Source organism: Pelodiscus sinensis, chromosome 27 (assembly GCF_052426305.1).
Source record: "Pelodiscus sinensis isolate ZL-2025 chromosome 27, ASM5242630v1, whole genome shotgun sequence".
In the NCBI taxonomy this organism is placed as follows: Eukaryota; Metazoa; Chordata; order Testudines; family Trionychidae; genus Pelodiscus; species Pelodiscus sinensis.
The window spans coordinates 12,200,901-12,226,829 of record NC_143078.1 but is presented as its reverse complement, the minus strand read 5'-3'; the positions used below and the strand labels follow the sequence as shown (position 1 = coordinate 12,226,829).

Below are 25,929 nucleotides of genomic sequence, written 5' to 3'. Positions count from 1 at the left end.
CGTTGTATAACCTTTTGCAGTAGGTTCTCTTTTGGCTGTATCTTCCTATATACTTTCTCATTGGTAACCTTCTGCATCCATCCTATTCTCAGCATCTTTTTATAACAACTCCTCTCGAACGCTAATATCCTTCTCTTCAAATCTTTCGTTATCACCTATGTCTCACACCCATACAAAATGCTGCTAACTACATGTTTTCAAGACACTCAGCTTAGTTCCTAAGCTAATCGCTTTACTTTTCCAGATCTTATCCGTCACCTTCAAACTCGCTCTTGCTTTTCTAGTCGCTAGTTCCCTCTTACAGTCTAGTTCATACGTCATGTTGCTACCCAAATACGTGAACGTCTCTACGTTCTCTAGTTCGATCCCATCTACACTGATCTTCCTTCCTATTTCCTTATCTCCAAATACCATTCTTTGTTTTATCGATATTCATAATCAGTCCATACCGCTTCTCTTCCTCATCTAGCACCTGCACCATTCTCGCTAATTTCTCTTCATCTTCCTCTATGATAACTATATCATCCGCGAACCTCAAGTTGTTAATTCTCATCCTGTGCACCGATATCCCTTCTATCTCTTCCTTAATCTTGTCCACCACTCTCTCTAGGTGTGTACTGAAGATACTTGGCAATATCAGATCTCCTTGTCTCGTACCTCTACTTGTTCTAAACCAACTTCTCAACTCTCTGTACGTTCTCACCGCTGCCTCCACATTATCGTTGATATCCTTCAACAACCGTATCAGTCTGTTATCCGCTCTGTACGACTCCAACACCGCCCAAGTCACTTTCTGATCTATACCGTCAAATGCCTTCTGAAAATCAATAAATCAAATGTAGATATGCTTGTTCTTTCGCTGAGCTTTCTCTGCTATCAATCTTAGTGCCAATCTGCTGTATGGTACTTCTATCTTTCCTGAATCCCGCTTGCTCATCCACTAGATGTTCTTCTATCTGTGATCTCAATTTCTCCGTCAGTATCATCATCAGCACCTTGCCTAGATGATTCGTTAAGGCAATTGTTCTATAATTCTTATATTCCAACATGCTAACACTGGGAAGGGTAAAAGTTGCTAAGGTACTCTGGAAAACTGTACCCTGTAGCTCTAAACATGATTTTTATCCTGTTTAAATACAGGATGGCTCAGAAAGGAACTAGCAGGCCTATTCATGACTAGAACCCACTTCCAACTCATGTTGTGCATATACATTATGGGTTAATCTCATTGTGTGGGTGCTCACTCCCGCCTTTCTTGTTGCTCTGTGTAAACAGATTGAAAGGCACCGGTGGGCGAGGTAATTGCTCTAACCACAGCGGCAGGGTTTGCAGGCGGCGAGAAGGTGCATGACAGCGAAGGATTTGCCTAGGGAAGGGCCGATTCAGACTGAAGCAGCAGCAGCTCCAAACTCCATCTAAAATTCAAACCGACTCACCTAACGTTGGGAAAGTTCAGGCCAGTCCTTAGCCTTTCCCTGCCTCTGTCCTAGCTCCCTGCTCCTGCACGGCCTGATTCTCACAGGATTTCTTGACCCAGTACTGCAGACCCTGGAGATTCACATGGAGTGCCTGGGTCCAATCATCCTGTTAAGTTAGGGGGGGAGGAAAGGCACAAATGCAGAGGCCTGGGGTAAAGTCTGCCATGACCGTGGCATGGAGAGGCAATGCCAGCCCTGCGAAGGGGACACACACACTGGCAACTAGTGCTGAGGCATCTGTTGGGAGCAGGGCTTGTAACCATCAGCCCTAGGGAGCACTGAGTCATACCAAAGTCAGCTGTCGAGCATTCCTAGACATTGGGTGTACAGCAGGGCCAGGAGCACAGCTGATCTCTGGATTCTGGCATTCTTGCTGGTCTCTTCCATGACCACCCAGGGGCAGTCTGGAACCCTCTAGCTTCAGCTCTTGTGCTTTCCCTTTGGGAGGAGTGTGTCTCTGGTTCACAGCTGTTTACTGTTTCCTGCTCTGAATGACCTGCTTGGTAAAACAGATCGGTGGAGTTACAGCCCTGTTCCCTCCCCTATTACTGTGGCCAGCCTGTCTGTTTGACTACCTGCTGGTAATATCAGGTAGCCTGGAGCCAGAGTCCACTGAGGTCAGTTGACTCCGGATCAGGTCTAGGAACATTTAGGCGCTCATCTAAACCCACACAAGGTTTGCTCAGTCCTGCCTTTGGCCCTCTATTTCCACATTTCAATGTGGGACTCCTCAGTCTAAAAGCACGATCCAAAGCCTAATGCAATCCAGGGGCTGAGAGGCAGGTTCTTGAGGAGCAAGGAGATGCTTTGCCCATTCTGGTCTCCCCAAAGACTGAAGACAATGGCCCAGTTCTCTCCTGGGGGATGCTGCCTATGCCAGCATCCCTGCCTTGCTCAGAACTCCATGCCCAGGCTCCCGGAGCCAGGATCGAGCTGTGTCAGTGCTTGTGTCACGTTGGCAGACAGCTGGCAAATGAGCTAAATGGCTCTATGTGTTGTGACTACCACAAGAAGAAACATAAATTGACTTCCAGAGGAAGAAACAATAAATCGGAGCAGCTAAAGGGCACACGCAACGGGAGGGAGGGAGAGAAAGGCTACAGGAAATGGAGAGGGGTGAGCCCAAGAGGGCAGAGGGAAGTGAGGAGAATAAAAGAGGGAGAGAGGATAATGGAAGCTGGGAGTTAAAGGATAAGTTAACCCCTGTGTCCCATTCTCTTTCCCCCACCTCTGACCATCTGCTTCTGCTTCTATTGCTCAGAGCCTGCGCTGAACCTGCCAAGCTGAGGGAAGAACCATTGGCTTCCATGTGGAGTATAAACAGCCCGGCACAGCTGTGCATCGAGTCAATAGTGAGCCTATTGCCCCAGCTTACTGGTATTTCTAAAGTGACAGGCACGTAAAGCGAGGGACATGCTGATTGCACACCGCATTGCCTGTCATAGCCACGTGCTCCCCCGCATCCAACCCCAGCGCTGCTGCCGTTCAATCGGCACAACCCCGCACGTTCTCAGTACGCAAGCGCAGTGAGCAAAACCACCCTGCCCCGGGAGACTGTCTTGGTTACAACAATCATGCAACCCACTGAGATGAAGGAGACCCCTCATGTGGCCCACTCACTAGCCTAGTTGTCCACCGCTGCCCTAGCCCCTCGTGTCTCTGCCATTTTCAAAAGCAGGGGTGTCAAACCTGGCACGCTGGCCACCTGCAACATATTTAATGATCTACATTCTCCCTTCAGCGTCAAATAGTCAAATGATTCTTGGCACCTTTTAGGCATTGTTATGTGGTGTTGCTGTTAAACAGCTGATGTGTCCTCTCCCAGAGGTGGGTGACAGATTCCTACATATACTAGGGATGTGAATGGTTAAAAGGCTGATGCTTACCGATTATGGTTAGCCAGCGGCTCAGCCTGGCCACAGCAGCCCACTGGGCCCGATGGGCCTCACCGGGGTGGGGCCCACTCTGGAGTGGCCCCTCACCTGCCCCCCATTTAAGCGATTAACCAGTTAAACATAACGTTTAACTGGTTCAACTGATGAAATGGGATTTTTTGTTCCTAACGTGTACGGTCGCTTCTGCCTCTGAACTGAGTCTTGGGGAGTTCTGTGCATACAATTTCAGGCTTAGGATTACGGTTCCCCAAGTCCCTATTGGAGAAGGATGCTGTATAAATATATAGGGATGTATAACAGGCTTGCTGAGTCATCCCAGCTTTTCAGCAGGCATTGATCGTGCAGGGAAAAGATTTGGTGGGCACGGCTGACACAGAGGCTCTATATGCCACTTGTATCTAAGGCAGGTAGAAGAGGATCTTTAAAAGATGGGACCTAGGAGGTGGGCTGAGTAATGTCGAGAGGACATGACCAACCCTGGGGGAAGGTTTGAGCTGAGCTTTTTCCTCTAGCTGCTAATTAAGCCAAAGCCTAGAAAGGAGCTGAGCTTGGAGTCTACTTACCACGTTGGCTTTGCTTTGGAGCAGGTTGGGGAAAGGGCCTGTTCAGGGTTGTATCCCTGGGACCCAACCGGCTCCTTTTGGAGTTAATGGCAAAACTTCCCTTGACTTCAGTAAGAGCCGGATTTGGCCCAGTCATTACTAGGTGTGCACACCAGTGAAAACTAGGGATGTGACGGTTTAACTGATTAACCGGTGGAGGACAGAAGCTGCTCCTCTAGAGCTGGAAGGGAGGGGGCTGCTCCACCCTAGCTGGAGCGCCCCTCCCCCCGATCACTCCCCCTTTAATTGTTTAACCGGTTAAACAATATGTTTAACTGGTTAGCCAGTTAAATGGGAATGGCTGGGGAGGGAGGGAGGGTGAGGAAATCCACTGAAACGCAAGGCATGTCTCTGAAGAGAGTCCACATAGTGAAATACACAGGGCCAGATCCTGGGGAGGTGCAAATCCCCATCGCCCCACAGAAATCAATGGAGTTAGGCTGACTTACACCAGCTGAGGATCTGTCCCACGGAAGCTATGCAGACGTCAGCAAAGCCCACTGAAAACATGCCTGATATACGTGGCTCTGCGCGTGAGAGCCTCGGCAAAGGCAGGGGTGGGCTTTGTTCTGCAGGCAAGGGCTCTCAGTTTAACTAGCTAAATAAAAAACCTACAGGAAGGGGGGCAGAGTTATAACCATCGGAGTGATCAACCTGGACTGGCAGGGAAGTGGCGTTAGATGCAGCTTTTCTGTCCATGGGATTAAATCACCGGCATCCGCAGGACATCCCTGCTTCCCCATCACCTTCTGTGAATTTCAGCAGCCAGATCACAGCCGGTTTCTTTGGCCTGGCTTTCCTTTTTAAATAGACTTTGGGAGAGTGAAAGCCTATAGGATGGAGTTCCCCCATCCCAGAACCAAGTACAGCATGGGCAGCTTCAGGACAAGCTTCCCAACATGGCCTTGCCAGCACACTTTGATTTGAAAGAGATCCACTCTAGGGCCAGCAGGGGGCAATCTGCTGTAATTCCCAAGAAGATGGATAACTAATATCAACGGGGTGCATCTAGACTGGCAAGATTTTGCGCAAAAGCTTGCCAGCTTTCTACGTTGGCCGCTTGAATTTGCGCAAGAGCACTGACTTTGTAATGTACAAAATCAGTGCTTCTTGCGCAAATACTTTCATGCTCCCGCTCAGGGATAAGCCCTCTTGCGCAAGAGGGCCAGTGTAGACAGGCACCTTCATTTTTTGCGCAAGAAAGCCCAATGGCTAAAATGGCCATCAGAGCTTTCTTGCGCAAAAGCGCGTCTAGATTGGCACGGATGCTTTTGCTCAAAAGCACTTTTTGTGCAAAAGCATCCGTGCCAATCTAGACGCTCTTTTGCAGAAATACTTTTAACGGAAAAACTTTTCCGTTAAAAGTATTTCCTCAAAATCATGCTAGTCTAGACGTAGCCATGGAGTTGGGACAACGACATCTGGTCTATCATCAAAATAAACATGCCCAATCCAGGTGTCTCAGTTAAGTGGACCCACGGAGGGCTGATAGGACCTACTTGTACCAAAGACCATGTCTTCACCATGGGAATTTGTGTCCCTGTCCCAGGTCATGATGGCAGGGTTTGTGAGGCACAAAGGTCAGACAGAACACCTTCTAAAGAGATTTCCAACTGTTTCCATGAACCCTTTTTAGAGATCCACGTTCCTCAGTGCCAGGTGCGAATATTGTGACATTAGATATGGTGCACGTACGTGAAGATACACCCTCCCCACCACTTGAAGCAATGCCACAAACTCAGCATGGTAACAACCACAAGCTTTTTCCTTAAATTCCTGGCCACAAAACAATTTTACTTTTTGCACACTCTAAGAGAAGATTCATCTTCTCCTTGCTCTCCCCAGGGCTAAGCATTCTTTTTCAGAACAAAGGAGACCATGCAGTACTTTCTTTCAGGGATCTCCAAGCTCTCTGCAATCTTTCCATTAATGTGACATGGCACTTCTCAGATCAAAGACAAGGTCTCCTCTGTCCAGAGGAGTTTACATTCTCCGTAATGATGACAAACACTGGACATGTGCCTAGACACCAGGGATGAGGGCAGTAGAGAAATGAGGTAGTATTGTCAAACTCAAACATGTGTCAGGTACCTCCAAATCTTGCTTAAAAGTTGCAAGATTAAAACAAATACATGGGTTCTGGTTATTTTTCCTCTGGTTTCTGAGAACTGAAGGGTCATGTTTTCAAGCTTTTCTTGGCTAAAATCTTACTTTTCATTTTAAAATAAGCTAAGAGTCTCAAGAAATCACGACTCTGGGAACTCGGGGTTTTAAATCAATCCCCAAATACCATGAGCCTTGTGATAAAATTGAGAGCTGGCAACACTATGGTGGCTACAGACGCATAATAATACCCAGCTCTTATACGGAGCTTTTTTTCATTAGTAAATTTCAAAGCACTTTACAACGTATCTGTTTCCACATTTTACAGACAGGGAAATCTGAAGCATGAGGAAGGGTCACCCAACAGGCCAGTGGCAGAGTTAGAAATAAAGCCTAGCTCTTCTGAAGCCCCGTCCAATACACTAGCCACTAGGCAACATTGCCACATCACAAAGAGTCTCTTTTTATCTTCCTTCATGCACACAGACACAGGGACTCCGAGGGTTTGGTGTCCTCGTGGGAAAAGCAGGCCTGACTCCGCTGACACTGCCTCCAGGGGAGCTCTGTGGACTTCCTGCTTGTTTACCCCAACATAAGGGTGAGAAGAATCAAGCTCGCTGTTTCAAGAAGAGACTGGCACCGCAGATCTGGTCAGGAAGGGAAGAGGGATGCCCAGGAGCGGCAGGACTGATGGAAGGTGGCGATGAGGTGAGTGAGAGGAAAATGCAGAGGAGCGGTTAATGTATCTGCTTTTCTGTGGAGTGCAAAGAGCGAATGGGGAGTCATAAGAGACAAGGACAGGGTGGGGGGGATGCATTCTATAGGTGAGGACAAGGATCTCAGTGATAGGAGGGCAGTGCACAGATTTGAGATAGGGCTGGAAGTTGTCCAAACAGCCTTCCAAGCAGGCTGGGGTTGGGAAGGCCAAGGCAGGGAGGAGGCTGCATTAGTGGAGGTGAAAGACAATCAGAGCTTGCAAGAGGCTTTTGCTTTGACAGAGCCTGGACAGGCAGGGATTTTGTGTCAGAATGTGGAAGGCGTGAAAGAAGAAGGGTGCTATGAGGCTGAAGGCTGGTCACTTTGCCAGAAGAGATGGGGATGGAGGGGCAAGCTTAGGGGCTAGGGTTCAGTTAATCCTCACAAACCCTGCGACAGAGGGAAGTATCTGTTTTATAGATAGGGAAACTGAGGCACTGAGCAGTGACATGATAGGCCCATGGTCACACAGTGAGTCAGTAGCAGTGGGAGAAGCAAATTCTGAGGATCCCAGCTTGTTCTCTCCACCTCCCAGACTGGTGAATCAGAGCCCAGTGACCCTCTCTGCAAGCACCCTGGCCTGTTTCCTTCTCTGTGGGAGGCAGCTGTTGGGAGCGGCTCCTGTTGTGACTATTCCACCCTATGGCTTTCCCTTCCCCAGGTGGCTCAGGGGGGCACACGGTCCTCCCAGGACCTTCTGGGTAACATTCTGTCCAGCTCTCTGGGCTTCAGAGCAGCTTCACTTCCCAGATGTGGCCTTTGGCTCCCTGGGCCAGCCGGGCAAGGGCTGGGAACAGCTGTCCGCAGAGCTAGCAGCCTCTGCCCTCACTACTCACTGGCAACCCCTGCTGGCTGCTTGCGGGGGGAGGGCAACAAGCTCTGAAAGGGCTCCTACCCCGCCCTCCTTGGCAGGGGTGCTGGGGTCAGACCCCAGGAAGATTGAGGGGCAGGGTGACAAAGAGAGCAGGGTGCAGGGGGAGGGGGCTGGGTGGGAGTGGGGAAGGGACGGGACGTGCCCTCCACGGAAGGGAATGCAGCCTGAGCAAAAAGATCAGCCTTAGAGCAAACTACTGAGCACTGGCCATAGGAATAGCTCTGCACCGCCCGCCCTCAGGGACCAGGGGCACTTCTCCCAGCTGGCAGCAGCCTCCTGCAACCTGCCTGCCAGGCGCCACGCCAGCCCCCCTCCCCAGGGCTGCAAGCTGCGCCCCCAGCCCTGGCTCCATTTCCCCCTCGGATTTGATCTCGCCCGTCCCCTTCCCCGCTTTTGGGAAGCTGGGGGGGGGGGGGGCTTTAGCCGATTCCCTCCCCCTCCACCCCACTTCCCTCGCGCTGCATAAACCGCAGCCTGGCCCCCGCTCCTGTGATGCAGGTAGAAACCGGCAGGTGGGAACCAGCCCCAGAGCCGGGGGAAGGGGGGAGATGCAGCCTCCAGCCTGCTCCCTGGTTTGCCAAAATCCAAGCAGGGAGGTCACTGCAGGAGACAGCCCAGCTCCCCCCCCCCCCCATATCTCCGGTGGGTGGGGGAGGGGGAGGGAAAGGTGCAGCTGGTCCTGCCTGCAAGCTGCCGGGACAGCTGCTCCCCCGCAGCGCGCCACAGGGACCTTTGCAACCCCTGGCCTGCCGCCAAAGACCCCCCCCCCTTTTGCATTTCCCTGCCGGAGGCGAGGCGCTTACCTGGCGCGCCCCCGACCGTGCATAGAGCAGCCCCCCTGCGGGAGGGTGCAAGGCGGGCGCGGGACCGAGCAGGGAGGGTGCGGGACGCGCGGCTCCTGCGTCCGCCAGCGGAGCTCGCAATGAAGCAGCCGCGCCAGGACTGCAGGCGAGGCGCGCGCTCCCTGCCTCCCTCCCTCCCTCCCTCCTTCCTCCAGCAGCCGCCCACCGCCTTCTGCTGGTTTCCATGGCAACTGGGTAATGCTCCGTCCCTCCAGGCTCCCCGCGAGCCCCGGCCACGCGCGGGCTCCCGCCGCCCGCCTTGTGCATCCGTGTCCTCAGCCCCTGCACCCTCAGCACATGCCCAAGTCACAAGTGCTGCTGAGAGACTCACTCTGATGAGTGCACACACACAGGACCCACGCGCTCACCCCGGAGGGTGTTTGCACGGGCAGGTGTGCACACGCGTGACATCCCCCCCTCCCAGGGCAGCCCCTGCATGTGGGAAGTAAATGCACAGCCTTCATGCTGGAACCGGTGTGCCTCTGTATGACCATGCTCACCTGCATGCTAGATTGCATGTGTGTACGCAGGACATCAGAGCTACCACTGGCATGATGAGTTCTGACCTGTTTTGGTTTTATGAGTTGCACTAATCAGATGAATTCTCCAGCCCTGCTAAGGAAGGGGTCATTGGGCATGGCCCAGCGTTATGCAACCTGCATATTTCCTTTTATGTAGCTCTATCCATGCACCTCCTTGACCATCTGCACAGACAGGGAGCTCTGTCTATGTATATCATTCATAAACCGTGCTCCCCCCCTGCTGTTCTAGTCCTGGCCTCCCTACTCAACTTCTGTCCTGATCTACTGACCACACAGCTCTACTAATGCACCTGAATTCTGACTCTCAGCATGCTCTGCTATTCCAGCTCTGATCCTATCCTGTCCAGACTGCTGGCTTTGCCCAGTTATCCAGAAGGCATGGTAGTTCTTGTGACCTAGCCCCAAAAGCTTGTGGAGGGCTAGGCTAAGACCCACCAAATGCCTTTTTCCCTGTGACCTAAGGCATTTTAATGAATATCTCCATGGACAAAGCACAATGAAAAGCCAGTGCCCCATCTGATCCCCAGAGCTGGTATTTCATGATCCTCATGGTTCATCAGCTTTGCTAAATATGCCTGGTGATCAGCCTTAAAAAGGGGAGGGGAGCGCAGACCTCACACCACTGAGACAATTTGGAAACCCAGCTCTGTTCCCAGCCTTTTGGGAGATTTGTGACTCCTAGCACCTCAGCTCTGCTTGAACATGGTGATCCGTTTTAAGACCTACAGTCACAGCTTCAGTTGTTTGCAGACACTGCAATAACAGGTCACTTTGGTCCCAGACGCACGTTCTCCAGTGAGAGCGCAGGCACTGCTTGTGCCCTATTTACAATGGGTGCCGTGACTCCCAAGTGCACACGTGCTAGGCACTAGGCAACGTGAACAGCCATCTGGACTCCTTGTTTAGTGCTGGTGGGCCAGAACTCCCTGCTCCCCGGGGAGCGCGCTCAGTGACAATCTGGCTTGCAGTCCTCATTGGATCTTGCCAGAAAGGGAGCAGAGGGGGACAAATACTCTCCAGGGGTAGGGATTCCATCTTAAAGCCTTCCATGGGGGAAGGCAGGTGAGTGGAAATAGAGCTGCATCCTCATTGCCAGTAGGAGACATCCCCTCCGCCTGTTCCTTCCTGTGGGGCTACCCAGATTGGAGTTGAAGGGCAGTGACAATATTTTGCGAGAGACGCCCTGGAGGAGCTTGGATTCCAGGCCTAACACTGTTTAGAGCTGGTTTTATCTACTGAGGCTCTGGCCTCCCTCCATAAGTAAAACCAGCTCTAAACAGAGTTGGGCCTGGAATCCAAGCTTCTCCAAAGTGCAGGGGGGGGGTCTGTTTTAGGGGTCTGGATCCAATCTAGGGATGTTACATACCGGTTAATTGAATAGTCGATTAACCTCATGAATTCTTATCCGTTAGTCAACTATTCTATAGTCCCCGGACAGTCCCTGTTTGGGGTGGAGGGATCTGAGCTCTTGGACCTGGCATGAGCCAGAACTGAGCTGGGCTGCCTGCCCACCTGGCTCCTTACACACTTTAAATGCAGAGGGTAGGTCCAGGACCCAGTGCAAGCCGGGACTGAGCTGCGCAGCTGACCAGCCTGCAAAAAAATTGGCTGGCAAGGCGTGGGAAAAATGTGTGTAGCCTATAGCATTCATCTATAAGCTTTTGCTTATCGGTTAATCGACTATACTATTACATCCCTAATCCAATCTTGCCTGGAGACTGGTTGCTGAGTGCATCAGGGCTGTGTTTCTTTATGTTACTAGAATGGACGCCAGAGAAAACCATGTTTCTTTCTTCCCTGAATTATGCTACCTGGGAGATTTCCCTCCCAGCCTAGAGAAGCTTAATGTACAGCCTCCAGGAGCCCTAGAGAGCCCTATGTCCGAGGAACTGAGGATGATCAATTATTCCTCTCCTGTTTACTCTCAGTCCCCATTGTGCCCTCTCTCCAAAGCACCTAGGAAGGACAGGAACGGGTTCTGTGTCACTGGGGTTTGGGTCTAGCAGAGTCTATTAGATCTCACCCGGCATGACAGCCCATCAGAACAGCAGCATGGACCAATTATCACACATTCTGTTTTTAGGAGAGCCAGCATCTCTGGGCAGCATTCCCTCAGCACCCTCCACTCCCTACCGTGCACACTCACTCTCTTGTTTTCTCCAAGCAGACGCACCGCGGCTCCTGTTATCATGTAGCTTGTAAGCACTGACAGCGTTGGACCACTGACAGCGTTGGACTCAGCAGCCAGGCTGCAGGTGCAGCCTTATTCAGTGGGCAGCCTTGTGTCTGCTGCTGCAGATATGAGGACCCATCAAATGCCTTTAAAGCTCTGCTGAGAGAGACGCAAACTGGACCCATCTGTTGGGAGAATCTGATGCAGCCTCGTCACTGATGTCACCGATCTGTGTTAATGTATGCTAATATATACAGGAAGCAACAGCCCCTCCTGTGAATAACCTGATACATGGGCCAGAGTAGGAGATGCCAGTTCCTCTCCCCTAGCCACCAGCCTGGTGAAAAGGGGCCTGTGTAGCTTAGGGGATGGGTAATAGACTAGAGAGACTGTTGTCTCCTAAAATTGCAAGGATGAATCCAGATCAAGCTGGTATCGAGGCCATTTTATGACCATCTGATGGCGTAGCCTGTTGTGAAGTCAGCGCCTGATGGCTCTTAGTCTCGATCCCAAAGCACGGGTGCCCCCATTATCACAAATGGTCCCCTACCCAGTCTCTGAGATGATGCTGATACATGCTAGAGATGGTTCCTTCTGGCCAGCACATGGGCCGGGGGTGCGGCTGGGGAAGCTCGCCCCACTGCCCATGCTGAACCGGCTTGGTGGCCGTTCTGAGTCATATGGGGATGACAAGCCAGCCCACTTCTGCAGCCAGAGGAGGAACTGAGAGGTGGAAAAGAGAACAAAGCAAGAGTAGACTCTACTTTAAATACCAGAATCCATCTTCCATATGGGGTAGCTCTAATGGCAGGGTGAATCCAAGCAGTGGGGGCTGAGATGCATGGAGGTAAGATGTTCTGCAGGAGACAGGAGCTGGGAAAATTTCCCTTCTGCTCTAAAGCTGCTTTAATGCCTCTTTCTTGTGTTCCAGCCTGGCTAACGGAAGGCACAGAGGTAACTAAAACTAGTAAGAGACTGGGGTCTTAGGCAGTCTTAGAACTCCCCTGGGACACAGTTGTGATAAAGAAGCTATTGAGCTGGTGAGGATTACTTTGTTGTTCAGGAGCTTCAGGATCGAGTTGCCCTGAGAACATAAACCATGTGGCTCCTTTCTCAGCGCAGTCTCATCTTTCTTCTAAAGAGCACATTTGACTTCCTAAAGCGCAGTGGGCCTCTCCATCTTCTGCACCTTTCAGCTGCCCTCCTGTTTCTTAGCCTCCTCATTTCAGATGAGACATTCACTCAATACACACACAAAACACTAAATAAATACAAATGTGTGTCCTTGAGCTGCATTTTCCTTTTTCCTCTCACTGCTAAGCTCCTCCCCAGAAGCAGCTGCATTTCAGCAGCACTATACCTATAGGCTACGTCTAGACTGCCCCCTCTTGCGCAAGAGAATATGCAAATGAGGTGAAGCGGTGAATATCGCGGTGCCTCATTTGCATACTTAATGAGCCACCATTTTCCACAAAACCCCTCCTCTTGCGCAAGAGCCATTCTGCCGCTTTTTTTCAGGAAGTATGGCTCTTGCGCAAGAGGGGGGTTTTGCGCAAAATGGTAGCTCATTAAATATGCAAATGAGGTGCATCAATATTCACCGCTTCGCCTCATTTGCATATTCTCTTGCGCAAGAGGGTGCAGTCTACACATAGCCATAGTGTATATGAAGTGTTTGGGGATCTTTCCAGATGATAGATGCTTTAGAAATGTAAAATACCGTTATTACAAGGAATCTATTTATCTCAGGGTTTTATACTGCTGCCCATCACCATAGTATTTGGGCACCTTCCCCGTAAAGTCCACTACAGCAGTAGTGAAGTCCCCAGTGGGCGTGAGGTAATGTTGCAAACTTGACAGCGTGTGGCTTCACTGGTCAATTACGGAACTGGGTTCTATTTGCCTCTCCCAGCGCGTCACACGCCATGGAGATTCTGAAACGAGATGTGATCGGCCAGTTCGACCCAGGAGGAAGAGCAGAATTGAGTTCCCTCTCCCACAGCTGGGTTGCTAAGGCCAGCAAAAGCTTGGTTAGATCCACAGAGTCAGCAGGTCTGAGATGAAGATACATTTGGCCATACAGTCGCTCCACTCAACAGCCTCTGGCTTGGGAGACTGCACCTTGCTGTTGGTGACTCCAGCTTCATGGATTTAATTTTCTGCAGTGAGGAGGGATGGGGGCAGAAGTCTGTCACCTCTCCAGAAAGCAGGAGGAGAACTTAAGATTGGGTGTTGAGCTGCTTCAGGGGAGGCTTTCATCTCCCGGGTCCCGCTGGGGCCAAGTTCCCTTCTCTCAGAGGAAGCCTTCCCAGTCTACAGCCTCGGCACATGCTCACGGTAGGGCCCAAGACTGGCATAGGAGGAGGCGCTGCCGGGCTTGACTGAGGTGCGCTGTCAGATCTCTTGGGGAGGACAAGAAAGAGCGACATTGCAGAATGGTATGGGAAGCCTGTTGAACTGGAGACGTAAATGCTAGCGTCCACCCCGGCACGGGTCCAGCACTGCTTTCGTGCCAGAGCTTCAGCAACTAGCATCACGCTTTGCAAAAGCTCAGGCAAAATTAGCTGTTCCCTAGGTTACCACCATATGGCTGCCCGCGGCAGGGGCTACCGCTCAAGGAAGCCTGCCTAATAAAGGTGAAATTCAGGCACCAGAGGGGTGCGGACGGGCTTGGTTTGTTTGCCAACAGTGACTCATGGGTAACTTCCTCGTTAGCCCAGTTACTGGGTCGGCTTCCCGAGAGGGCATGAGAGGAGAGGGGGAGGTTCATACTCCAGCTTCTCCTCCGTAGGGTGCAAAGGGAAAGCCAGCTCAGGGGCAGGGCATGATTGGTAAGGAAGTTCCCAGTTTCTCATGGGTGTTCCGGCTCTGCTGCCCTCTGGGTGCATGGATCAGGGAGGCGGGAAGGGAAGGGAACCTTGTTGTGGTCTCCTCTGACCTGTCTGGTTTGTTCCTCAAACATGCCATGTTAGATCCCAGCATCAGCGGCTGATCATCCGGGCTGATTCTTTTCCCGTCTCTTCTCTGGCTCCCATTTGATCCAGCAGGCAAAGGACATGTGAACACACCCCAGGGCTTCCCATAAAACCAGGGGTGAAGATCCACACTGCACCCAGGTCGGGGCGGAGATAGAATCATAGCACACTAGAACTGGAAGGGACCTTGCGAGGTCATTGAGTCCAGTCCCCTGCCCTCATGGCAGGACCCAGTACCATCTAGACCATGCTTAGATCTTGCAGCAGGCGACTCCAGGGTCCCTTGGGTTATTCTAGGACATTGCTGTCCTTCTCCGGAGGGGGAGAGGGAGGTTCCATCTTTCAGCCCAGGAAGTTCACAGTCAGCTGCCAATCCCAAGAGCCCTCTCCCTCTTGCAGCAAAAATGCAAACGCAGGGCTATTTGCATCTCTAATTAGGAAGAGCAGATAATTGGGCCCGCTGCAGTGATTACTCAGAAAGCGAGCCATTGTGAAGGTCTCCAGCGCGGTGCAGGTGCTGGCAGAAGCCTGGCTCCCACCAAAACAATCTGCCTTTTGTTTGCTAATAACCGGCCCTACAGGCATCCTCCCGAGCTCCTTCCGGGGAAGGGGCCGGGCCTGGGACATAAAGGACTCCATTTTTCTGGCAAACTGGCTGGCTGTACAATGCTCTGTGGAATGCTCTGTGTTTGTGAGGCTGGGAAAGAAACTTGCTTATTGCCCAGGAACTCAGCTCTGCTACTGATTCCTGCCTGGGGCGGGGGTGTGGTGGGGGGGTGCCTCCTAGGCTCCGGTTCTGTTGTCCTTGTGCTATGATGTCCACCCAAATGGCTGCATTTTGCATGCACTTTGCAATGGTGAAAATGGCTGCTTCAAATGCAGGGCAATGAGTCTATTTGCCAGAAGCTGGGAAATGGATCCAGCGGAACTGAGAGCCTCCGTGGCAAGGTGTGAGGGGGACGGCAGCTCTGTGCTCCCAGGAGGGGCAGGGCCAAGAGTGGAAGGGTGGGGCCGAGAGCAGCTGGCCCTCAGTGCTGCCCGGAACACGGCACGCCTCGGCGCTGCCCGGAGCACATGACCCAGTGTTCTGGCATGGCACTGAATACTGGGCTCCTGCTGTCACGGCTGCTATGAGGCAGCAGCTGGTGTCCTGGGCCCCTTTGAATTGCCAGGACTTGGGGAAATTGCCCCCTGGCCTGCCTCCCTCTTTCCCATCGGCAGGCCTCGAGGGATCACGTGATGATTTCCTGTTCTGTTCATTTCCTCTGGGGCATCTGGCATTGGCCACTGTGGGCAGACAAGACACTGGCCCAGATGGATCTTCAGTCTGACCCAGTCTGACGGTTCTTATAAAATCAGCCCTGGATTTGCAAACTGCTTGTTTCTTAAGGGTCCAGGTTGACAACATGTAAAAAATGCCTCGTGGGATTCCCAAAAGTCTCAGAGCAGATTACGACCTTGCCTCCCATTTGAAACTTGTGTGTGTTTATTTCCAGCAAAAGTCTCTTTTTTAAAAATTCCTTTGAAGGCAAAGCTAGCACAGAGAAATTAATCACAGAAGCAGCCGGGCATTCTCAGTTACCCTTAACTCTGTCCTCTCGCCTCCATCTCCTCTCTGCTTTCTATAACAGGCTGCCATTCTTGCCATATCAAATAAAACTTAGGACTTCTACATGTGCTTTCTAGCCATAGATCGGCTCTTTAAAAGGGTTGGTAAATATAAGTATCCCTCTTACACAGAAGGAGAAATATAGGCACAGGAGCAACATACCTCACCCAGTACCATGCAGTGTAGCAGGGCAAGTACTGGGTTTTCTGAGTGCTGGGTTTGTGCCCTATTCAGTAGACTGCCTTGCTGCCCCAGCACTAACTCTGTCTCCTCACCCATGTGTGTAATAAAAATAGCAGCCTTCAACTTCCTGAAGGGAGGTTCCAGAGAGGATGGAGAGAGGCTATTCTCAGTCGTGACAGATGGCAGAACAAGGAGCAGTGGTCTCAAGTTACAGTGCGGGAGGTCTAGGTTGGATATTAGGAAAAACTATTTCCCTAGAAGCCTAGTGAAGCACTGGGATGGGTTCCCTAGGGAGGGGTGGAATCTCCATCCCTAGAGGTTTTTAAGTCTCGGCTTGACAAAGCCCTGGCCGGGTTGATTTAGATGGGTTTGGTCCTACCGAGAGCAGGGGGCTGGACTTGATGACTCCTGAGGTCTCTTCCAGCTCTATGATTCTATGATACTCAGTATTATGTAGATGGGAAGTTCATGGGGCCAGGGACTGATTCTTTGTATGATGGGGTCCAGATCCATGGCTGGGACTCCTAGGCACTACCACAATACAAATAAATCATCATTAATAATGACGTCCAACTCCTCTCCTGGCCCATATGTGGTGGTTGGGCAGCAGGCACGCAGGGTGGGGGTGGGCTGGGATGTCTGTCCTGTGTGTGAGGAAGCTGTGGAGTTGTGATTATAACTGAAGTGTTTAGCACATTTTATAGCATCTCTTTTCCAAGGATCTCAAAGCACTTAGCAGTTCAGTCTCATAACGCCCCTACTTTTGAAACTGGTAAGGGATACAGAAGTCACTTCATTCCCCACTGCAGCGCAGTCACCTCTGGGGTGGGGTGCCGAGGCTTTTTAATCACAATGCAGATCACCGGTGGAGGACGTGCAGGGGGAGCGTGCTGTCCCTTAAGGGAAGCAGAGCAGGACGGCTTGAACTGGAAGTGGAGTAGCACGCTGGCATTAGCACTAGGGATGTTAAATATCGGTTAATTGAATAGTCGAGTAACCTCATGAATTCTTATTGGTTAGTTGGCTAGTCTATAGTCCCCGGGAGCGGGGCCAGCAGCCAGTGCGCTCTGGCTCCACTCTGGAGGAGCCCCTGCCACTCCGCGCTGCTGCCTCTGTATCAGAGGCAGCAGTGCGGGGTGCCAGGCAGGAGCTGGTCCACGAGGGGAGCCAGTTTAAAAACCAGCTCCCCTTACGGGACCCGGCGCGAGCTGGAACTGAGCTGGGCTGCCTGCCTGCCCAGCTCCTATTACACTTTAAATGCAGAGACGCAGCAGGGGTAGCTCCCAGACCCGCTGCAAGGCAGGACTGAGCCGGGTTGCTGGCCAGCTTGCTAAAAAATGTACTGGCAAAGGGCGGGGGGGGGGGGGGAATGCGTGTAGTCTATAGCATAGTCCAGGGGTTCCCAAACTTTTTGACACCAGGGACCAATAAATCCATTCGTGAGCTTTTGGAGGACCTGTAACATTTATTTGCATATTCATTAAGCAAATGATGAATATGTAAATACATTGTTTCTGGCCCTCCCAAAACCCCCAGTGCCAACTTTAGCCCACAGAAAAGTCAGTCAGGGCCATACAAGTGAAATACAAAAACACAACCCCGCCAACCTCACTAATGTGGCCCCAACTGTGCTTGTGAGTGCTGGGACAGAGTTTTGGGGAAGGATGCCAATGGGTGCTGGGGCAGGGGACAGAGTGCTTGTGGGTGCTGGGGCCAGGTACTTGTGGAGGTCGGAGGGGGGCGGGTAGGGACAGAGACCGATACCTGGGGTTCCTGTAGCTGCCAAGGCCCAGGAAGTGCGTGGGCTGCTCCCCGGTCCCCCAAACAGCGGCGTGGTACCTGACACACTGGTCCGTTGCACGCCTGATGCCTTCCTGTGCAGAAGGGAGAAGGAGTCCTGGACCGCGCCAGCCCCAACTATTTGGACAGCACGCGCCTTGCTCCTCCGTTCCCCATGGCAGCACGTGCTGCCCAAGCAGCCGGAGCCAGCGCCGTCCCGGATCCCCACCCACTCCCCTGCGTGCAGGAAGGCAGCAAGGGAACAAAGTCCCCAGCACGCGATGGACCGGCGTTTTAGGTACCGTGCCAGCTGTTGGGGCAGGGGGGAGAGCAGCTCGTGCACTTCTGGGACCTGGTGTGCAGCTGCACAACTGCCCCCCCAACCCTGCAGAAAGCCTGTGCTGCCTCCGTGGTCCCTGGAGGTAGCATCAGCGCAGCGTTCATCTTGGGGGTGGGAGGCAGCGAGGCGGGCTCTCTCGCAAAAATTTTTCTGAGGCCTGGTATTTTTCTTCCACGGCCCACAGTTGTGGAAACGCTGGCATAGTCTATAAGCTTTGGCTTATCAGTTAAGCAACTACACTATTACATCCCTAATTAGCACTCCTGCTCTGGCAGAAAGTGCCACAGGATGGTTAAGGATCACTAGCAGTCAGGCCATGGTTTTGTGTGTCACCCAAAAACAGCTCCTAGCCACAGGCTGACCTAGTTCAGTGCCGATCCAAAGGGGGAAAGGGGCTGGCAGATTGACCAGAGCTTGTCATACAGCCACACAGTGTAGCCCTCCCATAAAGCGGCAGGTTCCTGCCCTGCTTTGCTTGTGGCAGCTGACGGAGCCCTGGCACAAAATGCTACTAACAGGGCTGCCGTCAGCCTGATGTTTCCTGTGAAGTAAGGCCCGGCGGCCATTGCTAGAAGCGAGGTAGGAGAAGGCTCAAGGAAAGCAAATATCTGTGTGTGGTTAAGTGTTGGGCCGAAAGAGGCGCTGAGTCACAGTACTAGCTGTTCAGCTATCCAAGCCTGAGTTAGCTCACAGGTGCAACGAGGGTGGCCGTCTCATTCTGGACCAAGATTGTAAACATGCTCTCTCCCCTACCACAAATCAACCTGCCCTGGCATCCCACAGCCTGTGCCTCATAGTGGCTGGCAGGACTGAAATGAATTCCGTCGTAGTCCAGCCATGTTTGTACGTGCAAAGTGCAGAGTCCGTGCAATCCGGATCCTCACAGCACCCATCAGGGAGACAATGGGCTATGCCTATCCAAGGCATTACCGCCGCGTACGGCATTTCCTTTGTTCCTAAGGGACTCCTGGCCAAAAGCCTGCGCCAGAATCCAGGTCTCTCATGCCAGTGAGGTTAGAACACAAGATTTGTTCCACTTCCTCATGTGTTAGCACAGGCTTTCCCCAGAGGACTAGGGCTGAGCATTGCTGTTAGCGGCCTTGGGGTTTGGATACTGAGTTTTACAGTGAGGCACTTTGGGCACGAAGTTCAGTGGCAGCACTGAGCACCCACAGCTCCCTTTGATGCCCAGGGGAGTCAGATGACCAAGGGTACAAAGGCCTAGAGCCGGGCATGCCTAGCTGAGGATACGTGGATGCCTGTGTGGGAGGCAAAGAGGCCAGTCAGTCCCAAAGGCAGAGAGGTTATTTGCCACGGGAATTTTTGCTTTGCTAAAAGCTGGACAGAGACCCACTAAACGTATTTCCCAATCAGATGCTAGACTGTCCCAGCTGATCCCGAGGTGCAATTTATTTTCACAAAGCAGAGAGGCTGTGCAGAGAAGGACACACACACAGGTGCAGCACGTTCCAGTTAGAAGCAATCCCCCGATTAGCATGGGAATGGCAGGTCTGGTGTTCAGCTCCTTCCTCTCCACCCTCTCTCCCACGTGTGTCCCTGCTGGGCTCTGGATATCAAGTGAGCGGAGGAGGTGGTTCCTCAGCAACTGTAGCCACGAGACCCCTCCAGCTCCCACCACTCCCCCCGGCGTGTGGGGCAGGTTGCTATTTATTATGCATGATTTTTGCAGCGTCAGCAGCACGCTGGCCGCCAAGCTGCTCGGCTCCTCTCAGCAGAGTGTCTATTGCTAGTGAAGCGCGAGGCGCAGTCAATACCAGTGCGGCGTGATGACAGGTGGTGCCGGCATCTAACCCCCTGGTCTGTGCTCTGTCAGCTCTGGGAGCAGGAGGCTCTGATCTCCAGGCAGGGGCAGATGATCATTTTGCAGGGCCCAGGGCAGCCCAATTTCACGGGGCCCCCCTTTGCCATGGCACATGTGCGGGGCTTCTTGAAGCGCGGGGCCCAGAGCGGCTCCCCCGCTAGCCCTGCCCCTATATCCGCCCCTGTCTCCAGGGCAAGGAGTAGGCCTTAAATTCACACACGCCGAGCCCTGGTTGTCTGCCATGTGAGGCAGGTTCCCAGCTTGGTCTGGAAAGCTTTCCTTTCCAGGGAGGGATGAGCCAGTCCTGGGGTCAAACTAATCCCAGCTCTGCCTCCCTGCATTGCTTGTGTAACACGCCCACCTTCTGCGTGGGGTGCACTGGCCCGGCTCGTGGCACGGAGACCTCTTACTGAGAGAATAAAGATTCTGTGACATTTTGGCACCTGAGGCGGGGAGCTCAAATGACGCCCTCCTTCCTCCAGCACTGCACCCCACCATCTCTGTTCAGCAAGAGCAGAGAGTATACATATGCATCATCAGCAGACACAATTTTCTACACTCTGGGTCCTAGTGGCGCACCCCCCCAGTCTGGCACCTGCGGCTGCCTCAGTTTGCCTCATGGTAAGGCTAGCCCTGGCTTCAGTGAATAGCCAGCTGGCTTTAGGCTCATGTGCTAACTTCTAGAGGTCCCAGGTTTGCTTCTGGCTGTCAGCAATACCCTTGTCTAACCTACACACCTGTACTACGTCTAGACTGGCATGATTTTCCGCAAATGCTTTTAACGGAAAAGTTTTCCATTAAAAGCATTTGCGGAAAAGAGCGTCTAGATTGGCACGGACGCTTTTCCGCAAAAGCACTTTTTTGCGGAAAAGCGTCCGTGCCAATCTAGATGCGCTTTTCCACAAAAAAAGCCCCGATCGCCATTTTTGCGGAAAACAAATCTGAGCTGGCTACACTGGCCCTTTTGCGCAAAAGGACTTTTGCCAGAATGGGAGCAGCATAGTATTTCCGCAAGAAGCACTGATTTCTTACAGTAGGAAGTCAGTGCTTTTGCAGAAATTCAAGCGGCCAGTGTAGACAGCTGGCAAGTTTTCCAGAAAAGCGGCTGATTTTCCGGAAAAACTGGCCAGTCTAGACACAGCCCTAGACCACAGCAACAGATAAGAACAAGAGATCTCTACAGCAGGGGCTGAAAGCCAGCTGGCTTTTAGCTCAGAGGGTAGAGGCTCTTACACGGAGTTCCCAGGTTCAAATCCACCTGGTGGTGGTTACACTTGCACCTGCTCTTATACTGTGCCCTTTCTATGCAGGCAAAAAACACTCAGCAACCAGTGATGCTGCTGAAATAAGGGTCTCTTCACTGAGCCATACAGGGTATGCTGCACCTCTCAACCTTCCTGTGGAGCAGAGAACCTTGCTTGGTTGCTTCCAGATCTGTCTCCATGATATGGCCCTACACTGTGCTGCAGGCATCATGCCCTTCCTAGTCAGCATGACTCAGGAGCCGCCTTTCCACACAGAGGAGAAATATAAAGGTAGATGTAACCGTGGGAAAGTTGGTTAATGATTCCTCTCACACCCAGATGCCCGTAGGGCTTTTTGGAGAGGCCCTGCTGAGCTGAAAACTCTGCTCCAAGATGCTAAGCATGCAGCCTGCTTCCTGGAGTAAAAACTCTGCCTTTCCTTCTTTTTCTGGGCCTGCCTATGTGATTGAAAAAAGGCACTGCAGCCAACTGCAGGAACACCTTGATCTCAGTGCCTGACCCTTGTATTGGCACACAACAGCTATCAGAGGCATTTCACAAATGTCGATTGTATTTGCTGGTTGCAACCCCTGGGACAAAGTCTTTAGATTAGATCTGGCGCAGACGGTGCAGTCAGCAAAGGTTTCTTCCTAGTGTGCACAAGGAGCTAGGAGCATGCCGGCTGCCCTGGCTCAGCCAGTCCTCCAGCTCCCTCCGACAGTACTTTGCCTTCCAACCAGAAGCTACATCAAATCCCTTGCTCTAAGCCACAGTTTCTCAATCTTTTGGTTCTAGGGACCAGACTGCTGCCTTCCTAAATGGGGTCAGGGAGATCTCAGGGAGTGGTACCGGTGCGTGTACTGGCCATTGAGAAACACTGCTCTAAACACCAACGCCAGGAGCTGTGGGAGAGGTTCCTGAGGAGTCTGAAAATGCCAAGTGCGGCCAGGGCTGGTAGATGCAAGGGGCACTGACGTGCCAGAATGATTCTGTGATGGGACGAGCTAAAGTAGTTCAGGAACCAGCCCTTTGGGGCCATTAATGTCTTAGCAGCAGTTTCCAGTTAGGGCTGAATTCAGAGCTGGTGTAATTCCTGGCTTAGTGTAAACACATCTGTGTCTTTCTCATTCTCTTGATCTCTCTGTTTCCACCCCCTCCCCACACCTTCTCTCATCTTTGGTTACTCACGCATTGTTTTTCTCTCTCACAGTAGGTAACTGATCCCACAATGCACAGGAAGCACCCTCAGCCTGCCTTTTGCAGTGCTTTTACTATTATGTTTCTCCTGCCTCCTTGGACAGCTCTATAAGCACTGGCCACCTATTAATCACCCGGTCTCCAGGAAACAGGGCCAAGGCAAATGCAGTTGAAGAGGACCAGGTGTGGCCCAGCAGTTAGAGCAATGGTCTAGGTTTGGGATACCCAGCTTCAATTTGCTGCTTTGCTCTGTGTGACCTTGGGCAAGTCACTTAGTCTCTGTGCTGCAGAGCTGAGTTGGCTCTCCGGCTCCCTGGGTGAGACCAGTCACTGCATGGTGAGCTCTGCTCTGTCTGCTGGTTTGGGGCAGCTGCCTGCTGTGTGTGTGTCTGAGTGCTGGGCTAGGAGATTACAGGAGGTGCAGGCCACACAACTGCACTAAAATTCAAACTATCAGGATCAGTTCTTCTCTTTGGGTCTGTCTGCTTCTGGGGCTCCTCCATCATAATGGCTCAGCCCACACCCTAGATCCTGCTCTCAACTGAGAAAGCCACACCCACCTCCCTCGCATGCACTGAGGTAACTGTCCTCAATAGTGGGTCAGTAGAAACTGCTTAGTCCTTTCCCAGAAGGCATGTCATCTGGGAGGTAGGGGGAGGGATAGCTCTGTGATTGGAGGGAGAGCGCTCAGTGGTTTGGAGCATTAGCTTGGTAAACCGTGGGTTCAAACCTTGTGGAGGCCATTTGGAGCAAAATTTGTCAGGGGTGGTACTTGGTTCTGCTGTGAAGGCAGGGGACTGGGCTCAATGACCTTTGGTCCCTTCCAGTTCTAGGAGATAGGCAATCTCTATTTATTTATTTTACTTCCTAATGCCAGAGCCTGCTCTATCCCTGAGGAGCTGGTGTTGGCCCCCTACCAGTTGCCCAGGTGGGCAGAGGGGGGCAGGGCAGGGCCTTACCACCTTGTGCTCCCTAGGTGAATGCTGTAGTCTCTAGGCCCCTCCATAACCTACCCCACCACCCTCTCTTCAGTCACTGCCGGCCTGCTACAAACAGGGCAGAGAGAGGCTGGGTAGCACCCTGTGTGGCCTGGGACTTGGAGAACGTGAAGGCCTAGCACTACTGCCATTGGGCAGTGAGGAAGCAGTGTTTTCAACCCACAGCGAGCTCTCCACACAGCTTGTGTGTGTGCGCAGAAAGACGCTGATGACTCCTCTACCAGCTCCTGCTCCACAGGTCCATTGGTGCGAAAGGGGAGCCTGTGATAATGGCCTCCCTTGATTACGCCAGCCACAGAGGACAGCTGCTAATGCTACCGGCACTTGCAGCCAGTGTGAGTTGAGCGTCAGCCAGTGGCACAGAGCTGGGATGTGCGATCCAGGCCCAGCAAGAGCCCGTGGACGCTAAGCAGCAGGTAGTAATGCATCCTGGAGTCACTGATCCAGGCTGCAGCCTGAAGACAGAGCCTAATGTGTCACTGGAGCAGCCGGTTCAGATTACAGCCAGAGCCTGCACCAGCCTTCAGCTGAGGTAAGTAGGCCCAGGAGAGTCTCTAATCGGCAGTGGTGAGGGGTTGGGGGTGTCTGACACAGGAAACCAAAGCCAGCCTAGGGAGACCAGCCAGCCAAAGATAGTCTGACATGAGAGTCTGGGAGGATCATGCCTCCTGCAGCTGCCCAGGATGAGGATGGGGATTTTCTGCTGATCTCTTTTGTGTCGTCGTCCTCCTCCACCCCTAGCACAGCTGGGGAATTTCCTAGTGTATTGGGCTGTTTAATGTCTTCTGGCTGTTTGCCTCAGCAGAGCTGTTTTGCCCAAGTCTGCTCTCTTAACTGCAGTATTTATTGGCCATGAAAGAGGTGCCAGGACTCACATAGTTTGTTTACATCGATAACTGATGTATCAATCCCAAAGGCGCTGGGCTATGAACGGCCCATCCTAGAGGTGGCAGGGCTCAGCCCGGGCACAAATTAAGCCCTGCTGTACTGCCTGGAGTCAGATACACCGGGCCTGACTTCCATCTCCTGCCTGAGCTACCTCAGTGACTCTAGCAGAGTTCCTCTTGGGTTGCACTAGTGAAAGAGAGAGCACAGTTCAACCCACTGGGCCCCGGGCTCCAACGTGGCCGACAGTAGAGCCTAAATCCTGCATTTAGAGTCTCAAATCTGGCTTCCAAATACCAATCCAAATCCAGATTTTGAGAGGGGCAGGATTAGTGAAGCCCTGCACTAATGTATGGTAGGAGCTGGAGTCGTCTTTATTTAGCCCCAGAATCCTGAGAGGCAGGGAGGTGGTGTAATTGAGGATTAAGCCCTGGATGTGTAATTTACACCAGGGTATAAGTGAGGAAAAATGCAGCTGGTACCGATCTGGCATGAAGCAGACACACAAAACAAGTGCAGAACAGATGCCAGGAAGGCCCCATGAAAACTGAAAGAACTTTAAAAATCGAACCTACTCCTGTCACCGTCAGCGCTGATTGTTTTCTGTGTGCCTCACTCAGCTGGGACAGGGATCCCGGCCTGAGCAGTTTCACATTTTTGTTTCTAGGCCAGTGGTCACCAACCAGTCAATCGGGATCTACCGGTAGATCTTGGAGCCTCTGACAGGTGATCCTGACTGTCTTGGCCAAGTAGTTATCAAGCGCAACACTTCAGCTGCCCCACTGCCCACAGCTGTGCCTCTCCTGCCCTTAGCTTTGGAGCTACTCCCTCCACACCCCCCAGGAGCCTCCTGCTTGCTGTGCAGAGCAGGGAAGGGAGAGGAGGGAGCGCTGATGTCAGGGTGCCCCCCTCCCACTCCGTATTCTAGCTCCACAGAATGGAGACGGGACAACAGAACTTGGAGGGAGTTTGCTGGCTGCTTTGGAGAGTGGTGCTGGGCCTGGGCAGGGGTGAGCCTGCCTTAGCCCCACTGCACCCCCCCGCCCCCCGGAGCCACCTGAGGTCAGCAGTGTCCAGAGGGAGTTAGCATCCCAAACCTCTGCCCCAGTCATAAACCCCCTCCTGTACCCCAAGCCTCTGCCCAGCCCTGAGCCCCCTGGACCTAAATTTACAGAGCCTATCCCCTGAACCTCCTGCTGCTCCAGGCTCAGCTCAGAGCCCCTCTCACACTCCAAATCCCTTAGCCCAAGACCAGAAGCTGTGCCCCCAGCCCTCTGCCCCTCCCTGGTGAAAGGGAGGGAGGACAGAGTGAGCAGGGGTGGGGCGTCGGAGAAGACGGAGGCGGGGCAAGGGTATTTGGGTTTGGGGTAGATCCTGGATTGCACTTTAATTCAAAAAGTGATCTTGGGCTTAAAAAGGTTGGAGACCCCTGTTCTAGATGGTTTCCTATTTCCTATGGGAGCTCATCACAAGTGGCCAGGCATGTAAGTAGGTAGCCACCTGAGAGAGCCAGATTCTGAAATTCTTCTGGGCCACCACTTCCTAACGGCAGAACAGCTGATCTCAGAAGACGGGAGAGAGCAAACCATAATCCCCCCTAGCCATCCAAAGAGGAAGTTTTGGATGCCACCT

At 52.4% G+C, this 25,929-nt stretch overlaps 1 protein-coding gene and 1 long non-coding RNA gene across 6 annotated transcripts in view; one reads left to right on the top strand and one right to left on the bottom strand.

The window, feature by feature from the left end:
- Window positions 1–25,929, top strand: part of LOC142820869 (uncharacterized) — a 44,172-nt gene that overhangs the window by 1,235 nt on the left and 17,008 nt on the right. The window contains exons 2-4 of one of the 3 annotated variants that reach the window (XR_012897815.2): window positions 2,740–2,830; window positions 6,565–6,786; window positions 11,260–11,521. This is a non-coding gene — a long non-coding RNA (uncharacterized LOC142820869). Of the gene's footprint in view, window positions 1–2,739; window positions 2,831–6,564; window positions 6,787–11,259; window positions 11,522–25,929 lie in introns of those variants that run through there. The other 2 variants (XR_012897814.2, XR_012897816.2) reach the window with 2 other exon arrangements.
- PACSIN1 (protein kinase C and casein kinase substrate in neurons 1) overlaps window positions 1–25,929 on the bottom strand; it is a 74,133-nt gene that overhangs the window by 46,645 nt on the left and 1,559 nt on the right. The window contains exon 1 of one of the 3 annotated variants that reach the window (XM_075909909.2): window positions 8,512–10,253. The exons of the other annotated variants lie outside the window; for them this stretch is intronic. The gene's annotated coding sequence lies outside the window, so the exon portion shown is untranslated. Of the gene's footprint in view, window positions 1–8,511; window positions 10,254–25,929 lie in introns of those variants that run through there. 3 annotated transcript variants of the gene reach the window in all.